The sequence below is a fragment of the Echinops telfairi genome, unplaced genomic scaffold (genome assembly GCF_000313985.2).
Source record: "Echinops telfairi isolate 266 unplaced genomic scaffold, ASM31398v2 ScPeMD7_7469;HRSCAF=8507_0, whole genome shotgun sequence".
In the NCBI taxonomy this organism is placed as follows: Eukaryota; Metazoa; Chordata; class Mammalia; order Afrosoricida; family Tenrecidae; genus Echinops; species Echinops telfairi.
Window position 1 is genome coordinate 18,481,690 of NW_022111372.1, and position 21,825 is coordinate 18,503,514.

At 42.1% G+C, this 21,825-nt stretch overlaps 1 long non-coding RNA gene across 1 annotated transcript in view; it reads left to right on the top strand.

Moving 5' to 3' along the window:
• The window catches only part of LOC123521019, a 14,366-nt gene extending 12,584 nt beyond the window's left edge, over positions 1–1,782 (top strand). The window contains exons 2-3 of the long non-coding RNA XR_006679515.1: positions 1,353–1,549; positions 1,701–1,782. This is a non-coding gene — a long non-coding RNA (uncharacterized LOC123521019). The remainder of the gene's footprint in view (positions 1–1,352; positions 1,550–1,700) is intronic.
• Positions 1,783–21,825: the final 20,043 nt, after the last annotated feature.

Sequence of the window (21,825 nt, forward strand, 5' to 3'; positions counted from 1 at the left end):
TCTGATCTCAACGTACAGCCCCTTCCCAGAGTGATGGACAACAGAAAAGTGCGTGAACAGAGACAGCAGTTGGTGTAAGACATGAAAAAGAATAATAATTTATGAATTATCAAGGGTTCATAGAGAAGGAAGGATGGAAGAGGGAGGGGGAAAAGTGAGAAGCTAATGCCAAGGGCTCAAGTAGAAAGAAGATGTTTTGAAAAAGATGATGGCAACATATGTACAGACCTGCTTGACACAATGGATATATGTATGGATCGTGATTAAACCTGTAAGAGCCCCCAATTTTAAAAAAATAAGAAAGAAAAGAAATACAGGCTTCCATTCATTACCTCTAGAGTCCACAAATCTTTTCAGTGAAGGCCCAAAGAGTAAATATTTTAGGCTGTGCAGCCAATGTGATTCTTGCCATAACTCACTGACATGGAATTGATTCTAATTCATAGTGATTTTATATAGGGTTTCTGAGTTTGCAAAATTTGTACCAGTGCAGATAGCCTCATCTTTATCCCTAGGAGTAGCTGGTGAGTTTGAACTGTTGGCTTTGTGGTTTGCAGCCCAACACCCAGCCTACCGTGCCACCAAGTTGCCTTGATTCCTGCCAAGGATAATGCACAATCACATGTATGTCTGTATTCCAACAGAACTTCAATGATGAAGAGAAGCATAGACTAGAATTTGGCCCCTTGGTTGTAGTTTGCCAACCTTTGCTCTAGATCGGTGGTTCTCAACCTACCTAATGCCGTGACCCTTTAATACAGTTCCTCATGTTGTGGTGACCCCCTGCCATAAAATGATTTTAGTTGCTACTTCATAACTGCAATTTTGCTACTGTTATGAATCAGACGACCCCTGTGAAAAGGTCCTGCAACCCCCAAAGGTGTCACGACCCAGAGGTTGAGAACCGCTGCTCGAGACGCACTAGTTGTCTCATTGAATCAAAAACTCTTATTTATTATTCAGCCTGAGGCCCTAACTCTTGGATTCCTTGGGTTCCTTTCTTACTCTATAAAACTTTTCTTCTATTTATTATTAGATATTTGGGAAAAGCATGTTGTTTTTGAATGCCATCATTTTATGACTCCAGCAAACCAATATGACAAAGGAGAACTGCCCGTATGGCTTTCTTGGCAATAATCTTTATGGAAACAAATCAAAATGTCTCTTCCCCATGGCGCATCTCTGGGTGGGTTTGAACTGCCAGGTTAGCAGTCAAGGACTTTATGAATTACACCTCCAGGGCAAAGACAGGCTTAAAATAAAGCCATAGAGGCTGATGTGAGGAGGTTTACTGGCCTCTCTTGATTCGTCCTCTCAGTTGTCACTTATACTAGTCTGTTTAATCAACTCAGTGGACAGAAAAGCAGAAGAGACACGGAGCAGATTGAAGAAAAGCAGGAGTTGTGGAGATGAAAAGGAGTAAGAAAACTGCAGGAAAGAAGTTGCAGACCATGAAATGGGGCATCAACATGAACAGATGAGGATGGAAAGGGGAAAAGCTTGAAGCCAAACCACAGAGAATTCAACCCAATGAGATCACCAGACTGAGGTAGGAAAAGAAACATCATGCGAGGCCTCCAACTGTGGGTGCAGTTTCAGCTCCCTTCAAAGAAAATCTCTACCACTGTGGATTCCTTACACTCTCTGATAATTGGCTACTCACTCTTGGGCAGAATATTAATACATTATCTTTCCCTCAGATGTTACCCAGAAGTTGCTGCCAATCTGCAGGAACTCACACCATGCAAGGACAGAGGACGGTAACTTGTGCATAATTCCGGGAGATGCTATCTCTAGAACATTATGTTTCATAGCCTTTACCATTATTGTGTCAGCTTAGCAACATCACTCTAGCTATTTCTGTCCTGCTGTTAGATCTTTGCACATGAAGACAAAGAACACACCCTTGGATGTTTTGAAAATGTCTACAAAAATTTCTGCTTCTCGTGTGGAGTGGAGATCCAAAGCCCATTAGTAGGCCACTGGAGATCCCCTTGCAGAGGGGTCTCGGGGAGGAGATGAGCCAGTCAGGGTGCGATGTAACAATGATGAGAAATACAACCTTCCTCTAGTTCCTAAAGGTTGCCTCCCCGCTCCCACTACCATGACTCGAATTCTACCTTGCAAGACTGGCTAGACCAGAGGAGGTACACTGGTCCAGATAGGAACTGAAAATACAGGGAATCCAGGATGGATGAGCCCTATAGGACCAGTGGTGTGAGTGGCAAAACAGGGAGGGTAAAGGGAGAATGGGTAGGAAAGAGGGAACCGATTACATGGAACTGTGTGTGACCTCCTCCCTGGGGGACAGACAACCGAAAAGTGGATGAAGGGAGAAGTCGGACAGGGCAAGATATGACAAAATACCCATTTATAAACTATCAAGGGCTCATGTGGGAGGGGGGAGCGGGGAGGGAGGGGAAAAATGAGGACCTAATGTCGGGGGTTTAAATGGAGAGAAAATGTTTTGAGAAATGATGTACAAATACGCTTTACACAATTGATGTGTGTATGGATTGGGATAACAGTTGTATGAGCCCCTAATAAAATGTTTAAAAAAAAATTTCTGCTTCTCAAATCTATATTATAAATAAATGAGGCTGAGTTTCACCTTTGTATTCAGCCCACTACCTTAGTCTCATACTGTGTAATTGAACAGGACCTCAAAAATCATTGAATGAGAAAAATCAACTCCAGATAGGGCATGTGCTTTGTCTAAGTATTGTCTTAAGTAGCATTCTCCAATAACGCTAATATTCATCACAATGGCTACTCAGAACACATACACACAATATTCATAATTGAAAGATCTATTAAAGAAGTTAATATGTAATCAGAAGTCAGGATCAGCAAACAGTAAGAATACAGTCCTTGGTCCACAGCAATGTTTCTTCTTGGACAGCAGTTAAGCCACTCTCTGATCATCAGCCTCTCAGCCACGTAATCACTTGGCCTTAGCCTCCACGGGCCAGGGAACTACCCTATTGCTCTACCTCACCATCCCATAGTCTGGGCACAGATTCTCTTGATCTGTCCCAAAATCTCTGGTGCCTCTGGTCTTGGCCTCTCCCACTTCAGAGAGAGATCTCAAATAGGCACTTTGAAGGGTCCTAGAATTTTCTTCTGTGTCCAAGATGGCTCTTATCCAGCCAGAATGGCTTCAATGGAGGAATGGTTTTTGTCTTTTAGCCATTCATACCCTCAAGAAAAATGATGAAGGCTGTCTTAAAGCACACTCTCTAGCAAAGTTTTCTTGAAGATACAGTATATCCCATGCTAGTCCTGTAGCAGACAACATCCTCCAACATGGGATTCCAGCTACAGGCATAGAAACCAAAATCATATTACATAAGGAATACGGCTAGAAGAGCCATATTAATTGACTGTATCTCACTAAGCTTCCAGAACTCATTAGGACTGGTGGCAGGACAAAGATTCAGGAGAATTATTGAACCATCTACATAGTTTTCAGAGAGCTAGGACACAAATTTCAGCAAGTGAGGGGAACCAGGAAGTTTAGAAACAGGAAACGCGGAGAGAAAGCAACTGGAATGTGGCTCTTCTTGCCTCGGGTTTAGATCATCTGACTGCTAAAGCCAGAACTTCTGCAAGGGCAGCTGCTTTGGCCTCTTTCCTCCGCCAAAGTACCCTGCTTTGTAAAATAATAGAAAGGCCTTAGGCATGTGACATTGGATAAATTACTTCTGAGTATTTGCTTTCTCATCAGAAAAATGAAGCTAAACCAGTCCAAAAAATCCTAAGTGACCAGGGAGTGGTGATGGTCCCCAGAACGCGGGGTGTTCAGAGGGAGAAGTAGAAAGAAATTTGTTTTCCCATGTTCTTTTCAGGGGAAAAACTGAAGGGAAAGCAGATGTGATAGAGGCTCCATTCACATGCTCTTGGCTCTCTCCCGCATGCTGCCTTAGTTACCATGACAAAAGATACCACAAGTGGTTGGTCTTGGAGAACAGGAATTTACTTTCTCTCAGTTCTAGAGACAACAAATCCCACTTCTAATACTAACAGAGGAAATGCCTCGGGCTATATCATACCTCCTCTGACGACATAAAAGAATCCAAGATAGGACAAAATAATAATTATAATGTATAAATTATCAAGGGTTCATGGGGGAAGGGGGAGTGGGGAGGGAGGGGGAAAATGAGGAGCTGATACCAAGGGCTCAAGTAGAAAGCAAATGTTTTGAGAATGATGATGGCAACAAATGTACAAATGTGCTTGACACAATGGGTGGATGGATGGATTGTGATATGAGTGAGACAAGCCCACAATAAAATGATTTATAAAAAAAAAAAGAATCCAACTCCACACCAGCAGAAGGCAAATTGCCACAAGGCAGAGGCGACACATGCCTCCACCTTCTATCCTTCTTTCCCCTATGGTAACACCAGCCATCCCTCCCACAGCACTGGACATCTCTGATAAATTTGAGAATTCTTTGCAATGGTCAACAAGCAATGCTCCATTGACAAACTGGAGTTTGTCATGCATTGCCATGCATGGCCAGGAAACGAACGTGGATCTCCCATGGGTAGGCAATAATTATACCGTTAAACCACCACTGCCTCCATGCTTATACTGCTGTTGTGTGCTGTTCAGTCAATTCCAATTTATCGGGACCCTGAGGACACAGAATAGCTCCCTGGAGTTCGCCGTGCTGTCATGCCCTCTAGGGTTCGTCACGCTGTCATCTTTATAGAAGCAGTTTGCCATATCTTTACCTCTGAAGTCACTGGTGAGATCAAGCCAGTAACTTTTCAATTAGCCGTTGATGCTAAGCTCCTATGCTACCGGGTTCTTTTGTGTATTCATCAGGAGAACCAGCTTTGGACTATTAGCTTGTCTATTCCAGATGACATTTTCTAGCATACCATTCGTGTGGGTGTGGGGGTTCTCTTGGAGATATGATGAAATAGGGATAGGTATATTTTAATCCCTGGAAATTTAAACATTTTCTATTGGAACAGATAATCCTTCTAGTCCTATGGTCATAATGATTCAACTAGAGGATCAGTGAACCACAAAATTTTTCCACAAAATCCATAAAGTGAACACTTTCTTGTCCCGGAATAAAAAAGGAAGAAGAAGAAGACTGGAGACATAAAGTATAATAAATGTAACTAAAATTACCTTGCTTACATTTAATTGTCCAATTCCAAAGACAAAAATTTCAGAGCTCCCTAAAGCTAAAGCTTGACTGTGCCAAATCATTTCTCAATAGGCTGACTTTGTGAGCAATGTTTTACTTAGGCCTTCATATTTCAACTAAACATCCTGCCTTTGGACCAAAGGTCTGTAGCAACATTAATGTGAGTGCATCAAAGTTAACATTCATCACCGTGATACCATGGGGCTGTGAAACTGCAGTTTAAGTTTGAAGCTTCTACTTAGAATGCCTCGTGAGTTCCTGACTTTCATTTGCCACCCCTGGTGGCTGCTGTTACTTGCCATTGAGTCAGCTCTTACTCATGGTGACCGTAAGTGTGATCAAACAAAACAAACAGGACATTGCCGTCATCTTCGGGATGGTTGTATACATGAGTCCATCTCAAGGAAAGTTGCCTTGGTTTTCCTTGACCCTCTGCTTGACCAAACATAATGTCCTTTTTTTTTTTTTTTTTTTGGCCATTGGCTTTTCCTAATGACCCATCCCCGGTAAGCAACCCTCTCACAGAAGGAGTATCCTAGCTGTATTTCTTCCAAGATTGAACCAACAGTATTCTCACTATTCTTTGCATTCATTCTTCTTCAATCTCCTTTGTTCGTTGTCTGGCTTTCGCATGCCAATGAGGCTTGAAAAGACCCCAGCTTGCATCAGGCACAGCCCAGTCATCAACTTGACATCTTTGCTTTTGAGTACTTTAAAGAAGTCTTTGCAGCAGATGTATCTAATAGGATGTGTCATTTGACTTCTTGCCATTTGCTTCCACAAAGAGGTAGAGGTAGAGGTTGAGGATGGCCCCCTCACTCTTGTGTACCCACAAGCTGCCCGGCACTCATCACCCAGCTCCGCAGCGGCCACCACTGTCTGTCAGTTGGTAAGAAAAATACCCTTTCATTGGGTGCTTTCCTACTTCTCCACACCCATGGCCACCTAGTTCCCTTAAGCACTTTACGCTCTTCTTTCTGGTCTTTTGTCTCATCTTTTCTGACTTATTCACTTCTGCCTATAGCCACCCATTCAGGCAAGATATTGATATTCCCAATTCATGAGTGAAGTATCTGCAAGACACTAAGAATTTCTTGAACACTAAAATGAATTCCTCTTAGGATATCCCCCAAGTGCTACTATGCTACATGGCTCTGCCCCTTCCTCCACTTAGACGCAGTATACAATGTTGTCTCCTTTTTCTTTTATTACTCTAGCCTTTGCTTGGCGTGGTAAAGAATTTAAAAAATAAAAATATCATATCCCAAACAATAGAGCTTATAGAGAACTTGCTACAGAGCAGATACTGTATCTTAATTAATCCTCAAAAATAGCCTTATCATTTCATTTGAAAGAAAAGGAAATGGAGGCACAGTGCTCTGAACAAGGTGTAGGACTGCCAAGTCCTATACTGAAATTGTGGGACTTACATTCTCTGGAGAGATCATTCAGAGAGAGATGATCAGTAGAGATCATGGGAGTGCTGGCACAACAGCAATCTAGCTGAAAGGAAGTACTGTGAGGCAGAAGTAGGGTGAGCATGATAGTGAGGCAGAAGGAAGGTAACAGGAAGCAGAGGAATGATCTAGGAAGCAAAACTATGGATAGAGGCATGAGCGTAGGGGTGTCCATATGTAATTATATTAACCAATAAAAATAGAAGTATTGGCCCAAATACATGTATTTATGTGGCAATACACTGAGATAGTGAACGGATGTTGGACCTCTGCCCATAACTTCCCTCAATACAAGAACACATTGTTCTAGCAAATTGGCAATCTGAGATGCTTACCTTCCTGACACAATGGCTGAAGACAAAATGGGTGCATAAGCAAATGTGGTGAAGAAGGCAGATGGTGCCCGGCTATTAAAAGATATAGCATCTGGGGTCTTAAAGGCTTGAAGGTAAACAAGCGGCCATCTAGCTGAGAAGCATCAAAGCCCACATGGAAGAATCACACCAGCCTGTCTGACCACGAGGTGTAGAAGGGACCAGTTATCAGACATCAAAGAACTAAAAATCATACCAATGGGTGCCCACCTTCCTGATATGATCACTGAAGACAAATGTGTGCATAAGCAAATGTGGTGAAGAAAGCTGATGGTGACCGGCTGTCAAAAGATATAGCATCTAGGGTCTTAAAGGCTTGAAGATAAACAAGGGGCCAACTAGCTCAGAAGCAACAAAGCCCACATGGAAGAAGCACACCAGCCTGTATGACCACAAGCTGTCAAAGGGATCAGGTACCAAGCATCAAAGAATAAAAAATCATATCATTGTAAATGTGGATGAGGGCAGAGTGGAGACTCAAAGCCCATCGGTAGGCAACTGGACACCCCCTTACTGAAGGGTTGTGGGCAGGAGATGAGCTAGTCAGGGTGCAGGGTAGCAACAATGAAACATATAACTTTCCTCTGGTTCTTAAATGCTTTCTCCCTCCCCACTATCATGATCCCAATTCTACCTTACAAATCTGGCTAGACCAGAGGATGTACACTGGTACAGATAGCAACTGGAAACACAGGGAATCCAGGACAGATGAGTCCTTCAGGACCAGTGGTAAGAGTGGCAATGCCTGGAGGGTGGAGGGAATGTGGGGTAGAAAGGGGGAACTGATTACAAGTATCTACGTATAGCCTCCTCCCTGGGGGATGGACAGAAGAGAATAAGGTGGGGGAGACGTTGGACAGTGTAACATATGACAAAATAATAATAATTTATGAATTATGAAGGGTTCATAAGGGAGTGGGAGTGGGGAGGGAGGGGGGAAATGAGCAGCCGCTATTAAGGGCTCAAGTAGAAGGCAAATGTTTTGAGAATGAGGGCAACAAATGTACATATGTGCTTAACACAATGGATGTATGTATGAATTGTGATAAGAATTGTACAAGCCCCCATAAAATGATTAAAAAATAAAATAAAGAAACAAGCAACCATCTAGCAGAGAAACAACAAGCCTATATGGAAGAAGCGCACCAGCCTGTGCAAGCACAGGTTACTCATCGGGATCAGGTAACAGACATCAGAAGACCCTTAACAATCAAACAAAATCATATGGTGAAGAACGAGGGGGATCCAAGCAGGGACCCAAAGCCCATCTGTAGACAATGGAACATCCCCCACAGAGGGTTCACAGGGAAGGGATGAGGCAACCAGGGTGCAGTAAAGCACCAATGAAACACACAATATTCCTCTGGTTCCTTGAGGCTTCCTCATCCACCACCTCCATGACCCCAGTGCTGCCTCTCACTTCGGACTAGACTGGAGCATGTACACAGCCGTAGATAAGAGATAAGCACTCAGGACACATGCAGCCCAGGAGCAGGAATGGGAAGAGAGAAACCAGATGGGAAGGGTAAAGGGAGGGAGGAGGGGAAGAAGGGGGAACTGATCAACACACAACCACACACACCCATCCAGGGGAAAGAACAATGGGAACCATAGGGAAGTGAGACAGTGGTCAGTGTGAGACATGAAAATAATAATTTATAATCTATCAAGGTGTCATGGGAGGGGGGAAGAGGAGCTGATACCAAGAGCTCAACAGAAAGTAACTGTCTAGAAAAGAATGATGACAACATATGTACAAATATACCTGATAAAATTGATGTATGGACTGTAATAAGCATTGTAAGAGCTCTCGATAAAATGATTTTTTTTAAAAAAGAAAGTATGAAGTCAGATCTCTTAATTAGTATTTAACAATGTTTGGAGACATTTATGGTTGTCACAATTGTGTGGAGGCTGGGTGCTACTAGCATCTAGTAAGTAGAAGGCAGGGTAGCTGCTAAGCACCCTCCAATGCACAAGGTGACTAGTCCCCCACTACTCCACCCCCCCACCCCACCCCCACCCCCATCTAGAATATTGATAGCATCAGGTCAAGACACCTGCCAAGCATTTAGTGTATTGGGCACACGTAACACAGTCCAACCCATTCTTTCTCAAGGAATTTTATTCTCTGGGCCCCTTTTAATAACCATGTTAATATTTTACTGTAAGTGCCCTCACCACCACCATCAATGTTCTTTAGGGAAGCTGGAAAAAGTAAGGTAACAGATAAACTGACTTTGAAAGAATCTACAGGGAGGGCATGCAGCTGGGAACAAAATGCTCTAAGGGCACTATTTTGGGAACAGTGACCCAGCGAGCCAGCTTTCTGTCACGTAAACACACTACCTTCAAGATTGGTACTTCCTGAAATCCTGTTTTTAAAAAAAAGCTGTTGGGGGTATGGAGAGTGGTTACCCTGGAACATGCCGTTGCAATGAGAAATCTTGAAAGAAAAACATCTGTAACCTTATGCCAGCCTTAACATCCCTTCACTAACCAGGAATCAAGAGAATGTGAGATAATTTCCACTGCACGCATATAGCATATTCTCTGGGGGATGCAGGAGAGGAGGAGACCATGTAGAGGAGATGCTCATTGTGTGGGATTGTTAGCACAGACTAATGTGTCAGAAGATAAATTCTACTGCCTTCGATAATAAAATGTATGTCTCAACCATCCCGTTATTGAGCAAGCCCTAAAGAGTTCAGGAACGATAGACATTCAGGCAGCTTCAATGGAAAAAACAATTGTGTTTATGTTGTAGGACTGACATGTAAACTTTGCAAGCACGCTATTGAATGGAGAAAATATTTTAATTGGCTTTTAAAATATTCTTTAGGGGCAAAGTCAACTTGTTTAAAATGTTGCCTGGCTGGTCTCTAATTTGGGCAGCTCATTATACAGTTTTAGTGCCAGAAGATTAATTAATCATTATATCCATTTCTTTAAAAAGCATTCCAGATTTATTCAAATCTGGATAAAGGTTATTTATACTTTAGAATGTTTTTAACTTCTTCATGTCAGAGGAAAATATGGGGTGAGTTACAAATATTACCTCAGATAATATCTTTCTAAATTACAACTTTTTGGCACATCATTTGCTCATATAATTCTTTAAGCCTGGGATGACCCATTCCCTGCCTACTAAAATTCTCCGTACCATTCAAGGGCTATCTCAGATACCACTTTCCCCATCAAACCAGTGGTTCTGAACCTTCCTAATGCCATGACCCTTTAATACAATTCCTCATGTTGTGGTGACCCCCCCAACCATAAAATTCTTTTCGTTGCTACTTCATAACTATAATTTTGCTACTGTTATAAATCAGGAGACTCCTGTGAAAGGTTCATTCAACCCCCAAGGAGTTGTGACCCACAGGTTGAGAACGGCTGCATTAAGCTGTCCCTGGTTCCCCACAAGCTATAACCCACTGTTGCAATTTTGCACTTAACTACATTGCTTGTATCTTAACCAAGCACTTAGAAGAATCATCTCACTTTATTGTTAGTACTATGCTGTCCTATCAAGTCAATTTCAACTTAAAGCCACCCAAAGCGACAGGGTAGAACTGTCCCATAGGGTTTGCTAGGCTGTAATCTTCACAGGAGCAGATTGCAAGGTCTTTTCCCTTGCAGAATCTCTCGGTGGATTTGAACCTACAACTTTTCATTTGTTTTTTGTTTTTCTAATAATTAAATCATTTTATTGGGGGTTTGTACAACTCTTATCACAATCCACATATACATCCATTGTATCAAGCACTTTTGTACATTTGTTCAATGTACAAATCATTCTCAAACCATTTGCTTTCTATTTGAGCCCTTGGTATCAGCTCCTCATTTTTTCCCCTCCATCCCCGCTCTCCCCTCCCCCATGAACCCTTGATAATTTTTAAATAATTATTATTTGGTCATATCTTACACCATCCGACGTCTTCCTTCACTCACTTCTCTGCTGTCCATCCACCAGGGAGGAGGTTATATGTAGATACATGTAATAGGTTCCCCCTTTCTACCTCACCTTTCCTCCACCCTCCCAGTATCACCACTCTCACCTCTGGTCCTGAGGGGTTTATCTGTTCTGTATTTCCAGTTTCTATCTATACCAGTGTATATCCTCCGGTCCAACTGGATTTGTAAGGTAGAATTGGGATCATGATAGTGGGGAGGAGGAAGCATTGAAGAACTAGAGGAAAATTGTATGTTTCATCATTGCTACACTGTACCCTGATTGGCTCATCTCCTCCCCGTGACCCATCCTCAAGGGGATGTCCAATTGCCCACAGATGGGCCCTGGGTCACCACTCTGCACTCCCCCTCATTCACAATGCTATTATTTTTTTGGTCTTTGATGCCTGATACCTGATCCCTTCAACACCTCATGATCTCACAGGCTGGTGTGCTTCTTCCATGTGGGTTTTCTTGTTTCTCAGCTAGATGGCCACTTGTTTATCTTCAAGCCTTTAAGACCCCAGATGCTATATCTTTTGATAGCCAGGCACCATCAGTTTTCTTCACGACATTTGCTTGTGCACCCATTGTCTTCAGCAATCATGCCAGAAAGATGAGTATCTCAGAGTGCCTAATTGTTACAACAAAGTGTTCTTGTATTGAGAGAGTACTTGAGTAGAGGCCCACTGTCCATCTGTTTCCTTAATATTAAACCTATAAATATATATACATAGATCTATTTCTCCCTCATTGTATATAAATATATTTACATCTGTATATTCCTGTATTTAGATCTCTATAAATGCCCTTTGCTTCCTAGTTCTTTCCTCTATTTCTTTGTACTTTCCTCTTGTCCCACTATCATGTTCAGCCTTCATTTGGGTTTCAAGAATTCTTCTCGGCTGCATTGTCCTTGATCCAGCCCTGCCAGACCTCCTTCACCCTCCTTGCCACTAATTTTGGATCATTTGTTGTTACCTTGTCCCTGGGCTTGTTAACACCCACTTCCTTTCCCCCCTCCCCCTCTCTGATGTCTCCCCTGGAACTGTCATTCTGTTGTTCTCTCTTCTGGCTTGCTTATCCCACCTATCCCTTCCAGGTAGACATGCAGCAACAACAATATGCACCAACACAATACCAAGTACAACGAAGCAACTATAGAAAATAAAACAATAGCTACAACAACAAAAGGACAACAATAAAAAGGCAACAACAAAATAAAAAACCTATACATAGTTCAAGGTCTATTTGTTGTCCTTTACGAGTGCTTTCCATTCAATTCTGATGGGGTGTCATGCCCTGGCCCCACATCTATCCCTGGCATTCCCTGGTGACTTCATTGCTCACTCACCACACCCCCAACCCCCCGCTGCTCTGCTGCACGCCCCCCAGTGGCTGACTTCCGCATAGTGGGCTCAGGGCAGGCACAATTCCCACCGTGTGTCTCTAGTGTTGTCCCCATGGTACTATGGGTCACTGAGGAATGCTGTGTCTGGTGGTGGGGCCGGCCCTGTGTAACCTACAACTTTTCAATTAGCACCCCAGCATTTCACCAGTGAGCCAGCAGAATTCCTCATGTTGCTTTGCATTACAGTTGTGTGTGTGTGTGTGTGTGTGTGTGTGTGTGTGTCTTCCTGAGTTGAGTTGAAACACCATCAATGAGAGGGTCCATCCTAAGTTCACTTCTCAGAAAACTGACAGGTTGCCTGAAATTAGTAAGCACCCAGTAATGTTGGATTTAATTACTTGAAACTGTATGGGTTTTATCACAAAGGACTTGTTTTTCAGTTTGTTCTCTTGGTTTCTTTGCAGTAGTTTACTCACTTTAATAATAACAAAACCCAAACTTTCATCAATTGGAACAAATAGTTCTAGTGCCTTCTCCCCCCTAGACTTAAGTTGGCGTTCCAATAGGTGCTCTGAAATGAACACAGCCTCTTCTGATACATACACTGCTTTTGTCTTTGAAACCACACCGGAAACCACAGTTCAAGCGGAGTGAAGAATGTGCTGGGTATTTTGCCTAAGTTTGGATGCTACAGGCAAGCTAGCTAATTATTAATTAAGGGAGGCTTTCCGCTAAATACTGCTGCTCAAAACTTTCCCACACATTCCCTCCCTCATTAATGATCAACTCATGACATGTCCAGGAGCTCTGGCAGTACAATGATGCAGTGTACTGCTACTAACCAAAGACCAGGTGGTGTGAGCCCACCAGGGACTCTGTCGTGGGCAAAGATCAATTCCAAAGAAGTACAGCCAGCGTGCTCCATGGAGGAGAGCAGGACAAGACTTTGCCTCGTATACTTTGGGTACGTTATCTGGACAGGCCAGTCCCTGGAAAAGGGCGGCGAGCTTGGTAAAGCAGAAGGGCAGCAAAAAAGAGAAAGACCCTTGACAAGATGGAATAACACAGTGGCTGAAACAATGGGCTCAGACATAAGAAACATGGTGTGTTTTTGTTCTGTTGTACATATAAAGGGTTGCTATGAGTCAGAATCTACTTGAAGGCACCTAACAACAATAACCGTTGCTCTGCAGGAGACCAGAAGAGGCGATCTGCTCTCAGAAAGATCACAGCCGAGGAAACCTTCTGGGAAGTGGTACTCTGTATGACTAAGAGTGAAAAGGAGCCCTAGCGGCATAGTGATTACCAGTTGAGCTACTAACCACAACGTCAGCAGGAGAAAGATGAGGCTTAAGGAGCCTTGGCAACCCACAGGAACGGCTCTACCCTGTCCTTGGGAGTCTGCTGCATGGGTGAGAAGAGTCAGAATATACCGATGGCACAAAACAACAACAAATTGACATGCAAATTAGCTTACATTGTTTGTACAGTCCTGGGGCTGTTAACTGAAGTCACCAGTTTGAAACCACCAGCCATTCATTGAAACCATCATGAGAAAAGACAAGGTTTTCTGCTCCCATAAAAAAATAATGATCTCAGAAATTCACAGGGGAAGTTCTACCTGGTTCTATAGGGTCACTGAGTTGGAATCAACTCATAGCAGTGAGTTTGAGCTTGGTGCAAACACTTAGCAGACTGGGCTGCTCACCTTAAGGTTGAAGATTCAAGCCCACTCCGAAGCACCTTGGAAGAAAGACCTGGCACTGGAAGTCCTATGGAGCACATATCTACTCTGACACACAGGAGGTCACTGAGGGTTGAAATAGACTCAGTGACAACTGACTTAATGACATATAAACACCGAATATGAGCTAGGTCCATTTAGCAACTCACAATACAGAGCTCAATAGAACATAAAGAAGTATATCAGAGTTTTAATAGAAGATTATACCATTTAATATCTAGAAACCTAAAAAGTCAAAGAGATTATCTTAACAGAAATTGTTCACCAAGGATATGCCCTGGGTAGGCAAAGAAAGTGTGTTTTCAGGCAAGACAGATTGCTCTAGTCATTGAATTTCACTTGTATACAGTACACCACTGAGAGTCCATAAATAACACTTGGCTGGTGAGCATAAAGCAAAGACAGATCAGAGGCAAAAATCATCTCTGAGAAAATCCCATGCTATATCCATTCTGCACTGGACTTCCCACTGCTTTTCTTGTCCTTTGCAATTTTAAAACTTTAATAGAAAGCCAGAGGCCTGATTTCTAGTCTTGATAGTCCATTTATCGAGTTGTGTAAGTATGGGACAATCACTTAATTTCCCAGAACTTGTCTTCTTAAATTTGAAATAAAATAAGTAGAAGGGTTATCCCTGAGACTCACCCTAAATTCAGAGGTCTATGGCTTCCTTAACGAGTCCGGTTGCTCAGTGGTTAACACCCGGCTGCTAGCTGACAGACAGAGCAGCAGCTTGAACCCCAAATCACTGCACAGGAAAAGGTTGTCTGCTTCCATAAAGACTGTAGTTTTGGAAACCCTCTATGGGAATTTTATACAGTCATCATATGTTGAAATCAACATATAATCAACGATGGATCTAATGACTAGCTTCCTTGTTACTCTGGAGTATTCTATCAATATATTGGAGAATCAATATTACCTACTTATAAAACTGATTGCCAATATTGAGCTATGCCAATACACATAATCATTCAGACATCCCTTAAAATTGTGTTATTTAATACTTCTCTCCAATTATTTGGTGATATCATATGGACCTATGCAAGGTCATTGAACAAATATTTCCCTACTACTCTATTTTTGAAGGTAAAGGGATTATTTCCTTCAAATCACAGTCTCAAAATCATATACTTCTGGGTTAATTAAAAGATGAGCATTTTCACAATACTTATTTCATTTCAACAAAAGTTACCACTTCAACTTATCTTAAATTGCCTCTAAATTTGAGTTTCCCGTGTTTTTATTGGAGAACTCTATAAGAAACCCTGCCAGAAAAGAGTTTTACCCATGAAAACATATATTCCCAAAGGGAAGAGCTCTGTTTTGATAGTGGAAAATTTTAGGTAGAAATGAATGACGATCTTTTGGCGAATCTCATCTTAACTCGCTTATTCATTTACTTTTTATGGTTTAATTATTTACAAACTTTTTGAACTGAAAGTGACATGAGTCGTGATCTAATACAAACCTTTTAGAGATTAGGCAATAGAAGGCACGTCATGGCTTGGGCAAGGAGGTGACTAGAATTGCCATTGACCGAAACTGGAAATTTTGGAGCTGTTTGGAGTAGGAAGGAAATGACAAAGTGGTTCAAACACAGGAAGCTTTGTGATAGGGTAACACAACGTTGGTCAATTTAGAGGATACACAGTGGCATCGAGAATGTGGTGCCTTCTCTATTTCCGCTTTGTCCTCTGCAGTACACCAGCCCAGCTCCCTTTCTAACCAAAAATGGCCACAGAGAGGTGGGCTATTAACTCCACCCAGAACAAAGTCCAGTGAAAAAGAGAAGTTCATCCCCTCATACCTCAATTGTCTTTAGCAACAACAACAACAACAAATCCAGGGATCATCCATTGACTTCTCTTTAGTCCCTATCAGCTACATTTCCTAACTCATTGTCATCAAGTTGATTCTGGCTCATCGTGACTCTTTAGGACAGGCTAGAATTGGCCCCTGTGGGTTTCTGGGGCTTCAATCTTCATAGGAGCTGCCCTGGCTTCCAAAGAGGCAAACAACACTATCAACACAACAGCAGAATAAAATAACACATTTGGCATCAGAGTTTCCCAACATCCCAATGATGAACATTTAATTCACCAGTATTTGATTTCAAAGAGATTTTCAAAAGCTGAGGCCATGGATTCATGTATTTATTCAACCAAGTTAAAGAGAACTTTATTATTGAGACTCCATCAAAATTTCCAAGGAAATTTCCCAATTTTAAATGAAACCTTTCCTTGTGAACAAGACTTCCAAAATCCCACAAGCATCTTTATTTTTAAAAATAAATTCTGATGTCGGAAAGGGCAAGATATGACAAAATAACAATTTATAAATTATCAAGGGCACATGGGGGAGGGGGGAGCATGGAGGGAGGGGGAAAATGAGGACCTAATGCTGGGGGCTTGAGTGGAGAGGAAATGTTTTGAGAATGATGAGGGCAATGAATGTACAAATGCGCTTTACACAATTGATGTATGTATGGATTGTGATGAGAGTTGTATAAGCCCCTAATAAAATGATTTTAAAAAATAATAATAATAAAATAAAATTGAAACTGCAAAAAAATAAATAAATTCTGAAGTTGAAAACACTCTCAAAAGAAATGCCCTAAATTCTTGGGTTTTAAATCATTTTCTTAAATAATCAAAATGTCAAAGAGTGGAACAAACTTCTGAAACTCATAGGACAGATGCAAGGTATGATCAAGGTAGTTTAATCTGGTTTGTCAAACCTGTCTCAGTTTCCATTTGTCTTGATATCTTCTCGTGTCTTTTGCCTTCAGGTGTGTGTCTTTCTTCTGTACTTTCTCTAACATTTCATCACTGATCATTTTCTTCATTTTCTTCTCTCTTGATCTCTGTCTCTCTCCTACACTTCACCACGCATCAGACTGATTTTGCATCAGACTGATTTTGCACAGCTTTCACTCTTTGGTCTTTTTCCTACTCTTTGCATCTCTCTCTCTCTCTCTCTCTCTCTCTCTCTCTCTCTCTCTCTTTTGATTTCTTTCTCTAAATGTCACTTCTCACCACCACCACCTCCACTTTCTCTTAACTGATCTTCCTTTGGCAAATAATATAAATGATTTCAGATGGGAAGAGTCCTTTACTTTAGCATTGCTCTTAATGTAGGTTCAGTTCAGACAAGCACAGATTTATAGCAAGTGAAATGTGTTGATGCATGTCTGTAGTCAGTGGGTGGCTGCGATTAAAGTCTCCCAGTAGTACACTTGTCTTGGCTTATTAGATTAACTTTTTAAGAAGAGATCCAATCAAAACAATAACTTTGAAGGGAATCTGCTGAGCAAAGTTCAATTCAAGGCAGAAAGGTCCGCTCAGATGGTGATGGCAACTGTGTCTCAGGCATGACAAAGGACACAGGGGGCTAGTTAGGAAGAAGCTTTAAGAAACTTGAAAACTGCATTGGTAAGAAGGAAACCAGGGCAAAAAATTCCGGAGTGTCTTCAAAAATGTTATATAAGTGAAATGAAACAGTATGTGACTTTCAAAATTGACTTTTTGTCACTCAGCATAATTCCCTAGAAACTTATCATTGTTATATGTATCGGTATTTTGCTCCTTCCTACTGTGAAGTGGTATTCAACAGTATGGATGCATTCATAGGTGCACTGATTCTAGTGTGGAGCCCTTAGAAATAAAGCTTTTAACCAAAAAAAAAGTGAGAGAGAGGAGGTGGGTAGGGGGGAAGCAGAGCACTTACCCACCCATGGGGAGGGTATTATTTATGTCTCCACAAGAAAGGGAGAGAGGAACCAGATCTCAACCTGATGCACCAAGCCATGAATGCAACATACCAGCATGAAGCAGCAAACCAAAAGAGAGGTCTGCAGGCTGGCCCCAATCCCATCCACGTGGACACCCTTCACAGAAGAATGTGCTACAGAGGACAACACTGAAGATACAGTCCGGGAAGAGGGGAGGATCTGCTCAGAACACACAGGAGCAAACTAAGAGGGAAGGAGAGGGAAATAGATAGTGGAAGGCACCCTGATGCACCCAGTCCCCAAGAATGATATTTCTGCTTGGATTAGCCCATGCCCAGAGAGGACCATAGGGCCAGCCCCACCGCTGACCCATAGCGCTACTGGGTACAACACTGGAGACAGTGTGGGAATTGCTCCCAGTCTGACCCCTCCACGCTGGGGCAAAACACGAAGGGAGCAGCACAACTGAGCAGCAAGGAGAGCAAAGCAATGAAGTCCCCAAGGAATGCCTGAAATAGATTTGGGGGGCAGGGCTTGGCCCCTCATCAGACTCTACTGGAAAATGTTCATAAAGTGTCAACAGACAGACCTGGAACTATTCATAGCTTTTTTCCCCTCCATATCTATCTATATAAGATAGGCAGGATAAACAATCCCAAGGAGAAACAATGGGACTGATGGTTCCAGGGGGACATGGGATAGGAAAGGTCGGGGAAAGGAAGTGGGGAGACAAAAACCCAATCGCCAATCAGACGCTCGAAAAGATAAAAAAAAAAAGAAATCACAGGCTCAACAATTAGTAGGTGACTAATACACCATTATTCAAGAACGATAGATCACAGGAAAAGAAATTTAACAAGGAGGCTACAGATCTAAAGATTACAATTAGATGATTTTACCTGATAGATATTTTCAGAGCTCACCACCCAAATGCAAAAGAAAAAATCACATTCATTTCAAGCCCACATGCCACATACTTGAAGACAGACCACATGCTGGGACTCAAGTTGAATCTTTAAATTCAAGCACATAGAGATCAAACAGACTTCTCTCTCTGATCACTCTGCCACAGGCTGGAAATCAACAAAAGGAAGATGAAGAAAACAAGAGCAAACAATTGGAGAATTAATAATTCTCTATTGCAAAAGGAGTGTCTACTGCACCTGATCAGAGATGAAATTAGGAAGTTTCTAGAAACCAACAAGAATGAGAATACAATATACCAAACTTTTGGGACACAGCAAAGGCATTTTTTTTTATCGTTTTATTAGGGGCTCATACAACTCTTATCACAATCCAAACATACATCAATTGTGTAAAGCACATTTGTACATTCATTGCCCTCATCGTTCTCAAAACATTTGCTCTCCACCTAAGCCCCTGGCATCAGCAAAGGCATTTTCAGAGGAAGTTTGACAGCAATACATGCACACATGAAAAAGGAAGAGAGACTTATGATAGATATGCTGACACAAAATTTATAGCAATGACAGCAGAGTCAAAAGGAAAATCCTGCTAATAGCAAAAGAAAATAAATAATAAAAATCAGGACTGAGATCCATGAGAGGGAAAACAAGAAAACCATGGAAAAAAATTAATCCATCTAAAAGTTGATTCTTTGAAAGGATTAACAGAAGAGGCAAACTGCTGGCAAACCTAACCAAAGAAAGGAAAAGGGGGAAAAAACAAACAAACAACTTCAATAGCAAGTTGGGAGATGAAAGAGGGGACGAAATCAAAAGGATAATTACACAGTACTGCAAAGGACTGTACTCCATTTAATTCAACAACCTGGAACACAAGGACAAATACGTGGAAAAACAATCCCTTCCTAGTCTATTCCAGATGGATGTCAAGAATCTCAACAGACCTATAGCAATACAAGAAATAGACAAGGTAATCAAGGGATTACCAACAAAAAACTCCCCTGGACCAGATGACTTCACTGAATTCTCCCAAACCTACACAAACTCTTCCAGAACATAGAAAAAGATGGCAAACTCTTGAACTCTTTCTATGAAGCTAGTATAACTCTGATACCTAAATTGGGCAAGGATCCCACAAGAATCAAGAACTACAGACCAATATCCCTGTGGTAGTTACATAATTGGTTATCGATTTGAGACCAAAGAGTGAGGGGGTGGAGTTTAGCCTGTCAATCAGGTATCAGCTTGATGACTTCATTTAAAGGCGCTAAGGAAATAAATAGCTTATTGGAGATGGTACACACACTCACTGCCTGGGAGTCATGCTTGCTGATAAGACACATGGAGCTATGCTAGAGTCCTGGAGCTGAAGGAGCCACGTGAAGAACCCTGCCAGCACTGAGATGCCTCTACCACCACTGGATCCACAGGAGTTTCCACCCACTGGTCTGTGATCTTCCTGCATTCGGCATCATTGCATATGTTTCATGAGTTTGAAGAGGTCTTTATAGATTGGTATCAGACTTATGGACTTGATCTGGACTGGGCTGGGATGCTTTCTCAATATTCAACTGCTCTTGTATCGAAAGCTCTTTCTTATACACATATGAGTGTCTCTGAATTTGTTTCTCTAGTCAACCCAGACTAGCACAATCCCTCATGAATATTGTGATAGGTAAGTTTATTGTGCCAGCATGGCCAATAGACAAATGTGAGATTAATTGAAGGGCAAGTGATAAATGGCTCAGCGAGACTTGCCCTTCTTGTCTCTAGCTCTTCGATGTTTTCTGCCTCAATTTGCAAGCTACACTCCCTGTGGGATGCCTAATCCTTGTGTCACTGTAGTTTGAGATTCCTTCAAGACCTGCTTCACCACACTACTGGAGTATATGAGCTGGGGACTGTCAGACCCTGTCATCTGGCTGACTACTGGTGACCTGCGTGGCTGTTTCCTGTCTGTGGCTTGATAGCCTGAATTGCTCTACAGAGGACAACCTGGCATCCCTCAAGACTTGAAGAAGCGCCAGTGTATAAGCTGTCTCACAGAAGTGAGTTGCACTGAGCATTTGTACTGCTTTATAGATTAATTAACTATTTATTTCTTTTTTTCCAACCATTTTATTGGGGGCTCATACAATTCTTATCACAATCCATACATATATCCATTGTGTCAAGCACATTTGTACATTTGTTGCCATTATCATTCTCAAAACATTTGCCTTCTACTTGAGCCCTTAAGATCAGCTCCTAATTTTCCTCCTTCACTCCCCACTTCCCCCTCCGTCATGAACCCTTCATAATTCATAAATTATTATTATTTTGTCATGTGTTACACTGTCCGACATCTCCCCTAGCCCCCTTCTCTGCTGTCTATCCCCCGGTGAGGAGGTTATATGTAGATTCTTGTAATCGGTTCCCCCTTTCTACCCCACATTCCCTCCACCCTCCAGGTATCGCCACTCCCATCTCTGGTCCTGAAGGGGTCATTTGTCCTGGATTCCCTGTGTTTCCAGTTGCTCTCTGTACCAATGTACATTCTCTGGTCTAGCCAAATTTGTAAGGTAGAATTGGGATTATGATAGTGGTGGGGAGGAAGCATTTAAGAACTAGAGGAAAATTATATGTTTCATCGTTGCTACCCTGCACCCTGACTGGTTCATCTCCTGTCCACAGCTCTTCAGTAAGGGGGTGTCCAGTTGCCTATTGATGGGCTTTGAGTCTCCACTCTGCACTCACCCTCATTTACAATGATATAATTTTTTTGTTCTTTGATGCCTGATACATGATCCCTTCAGCAGCTCGTGGTCACACAGGCTGGTGTGCTTCTTCCATGTGGGCTTTGTTGCTTCTGCGCTAGATGGCTGCTTGTTTATATTCAAGCCTTTAAGACCCCAGCACTATATATACTTTTGATAGCCGGGCATCCCCCGCTTACTTCATCACATATGCTTATGCACCCATTTTGTCTTCAGTGACCATATTGGGAAGGTGGGCACCCACTGATATAATTTTTTGTTCTTTGATATCTAATATGTGGTCCCTTCTACACCTTGTGGTCACACAGGCTGGTGTGCTTCTTCCATGTGGGCTTTTCTTATGTTTCGTGTGTGTGTGTGTGTGTG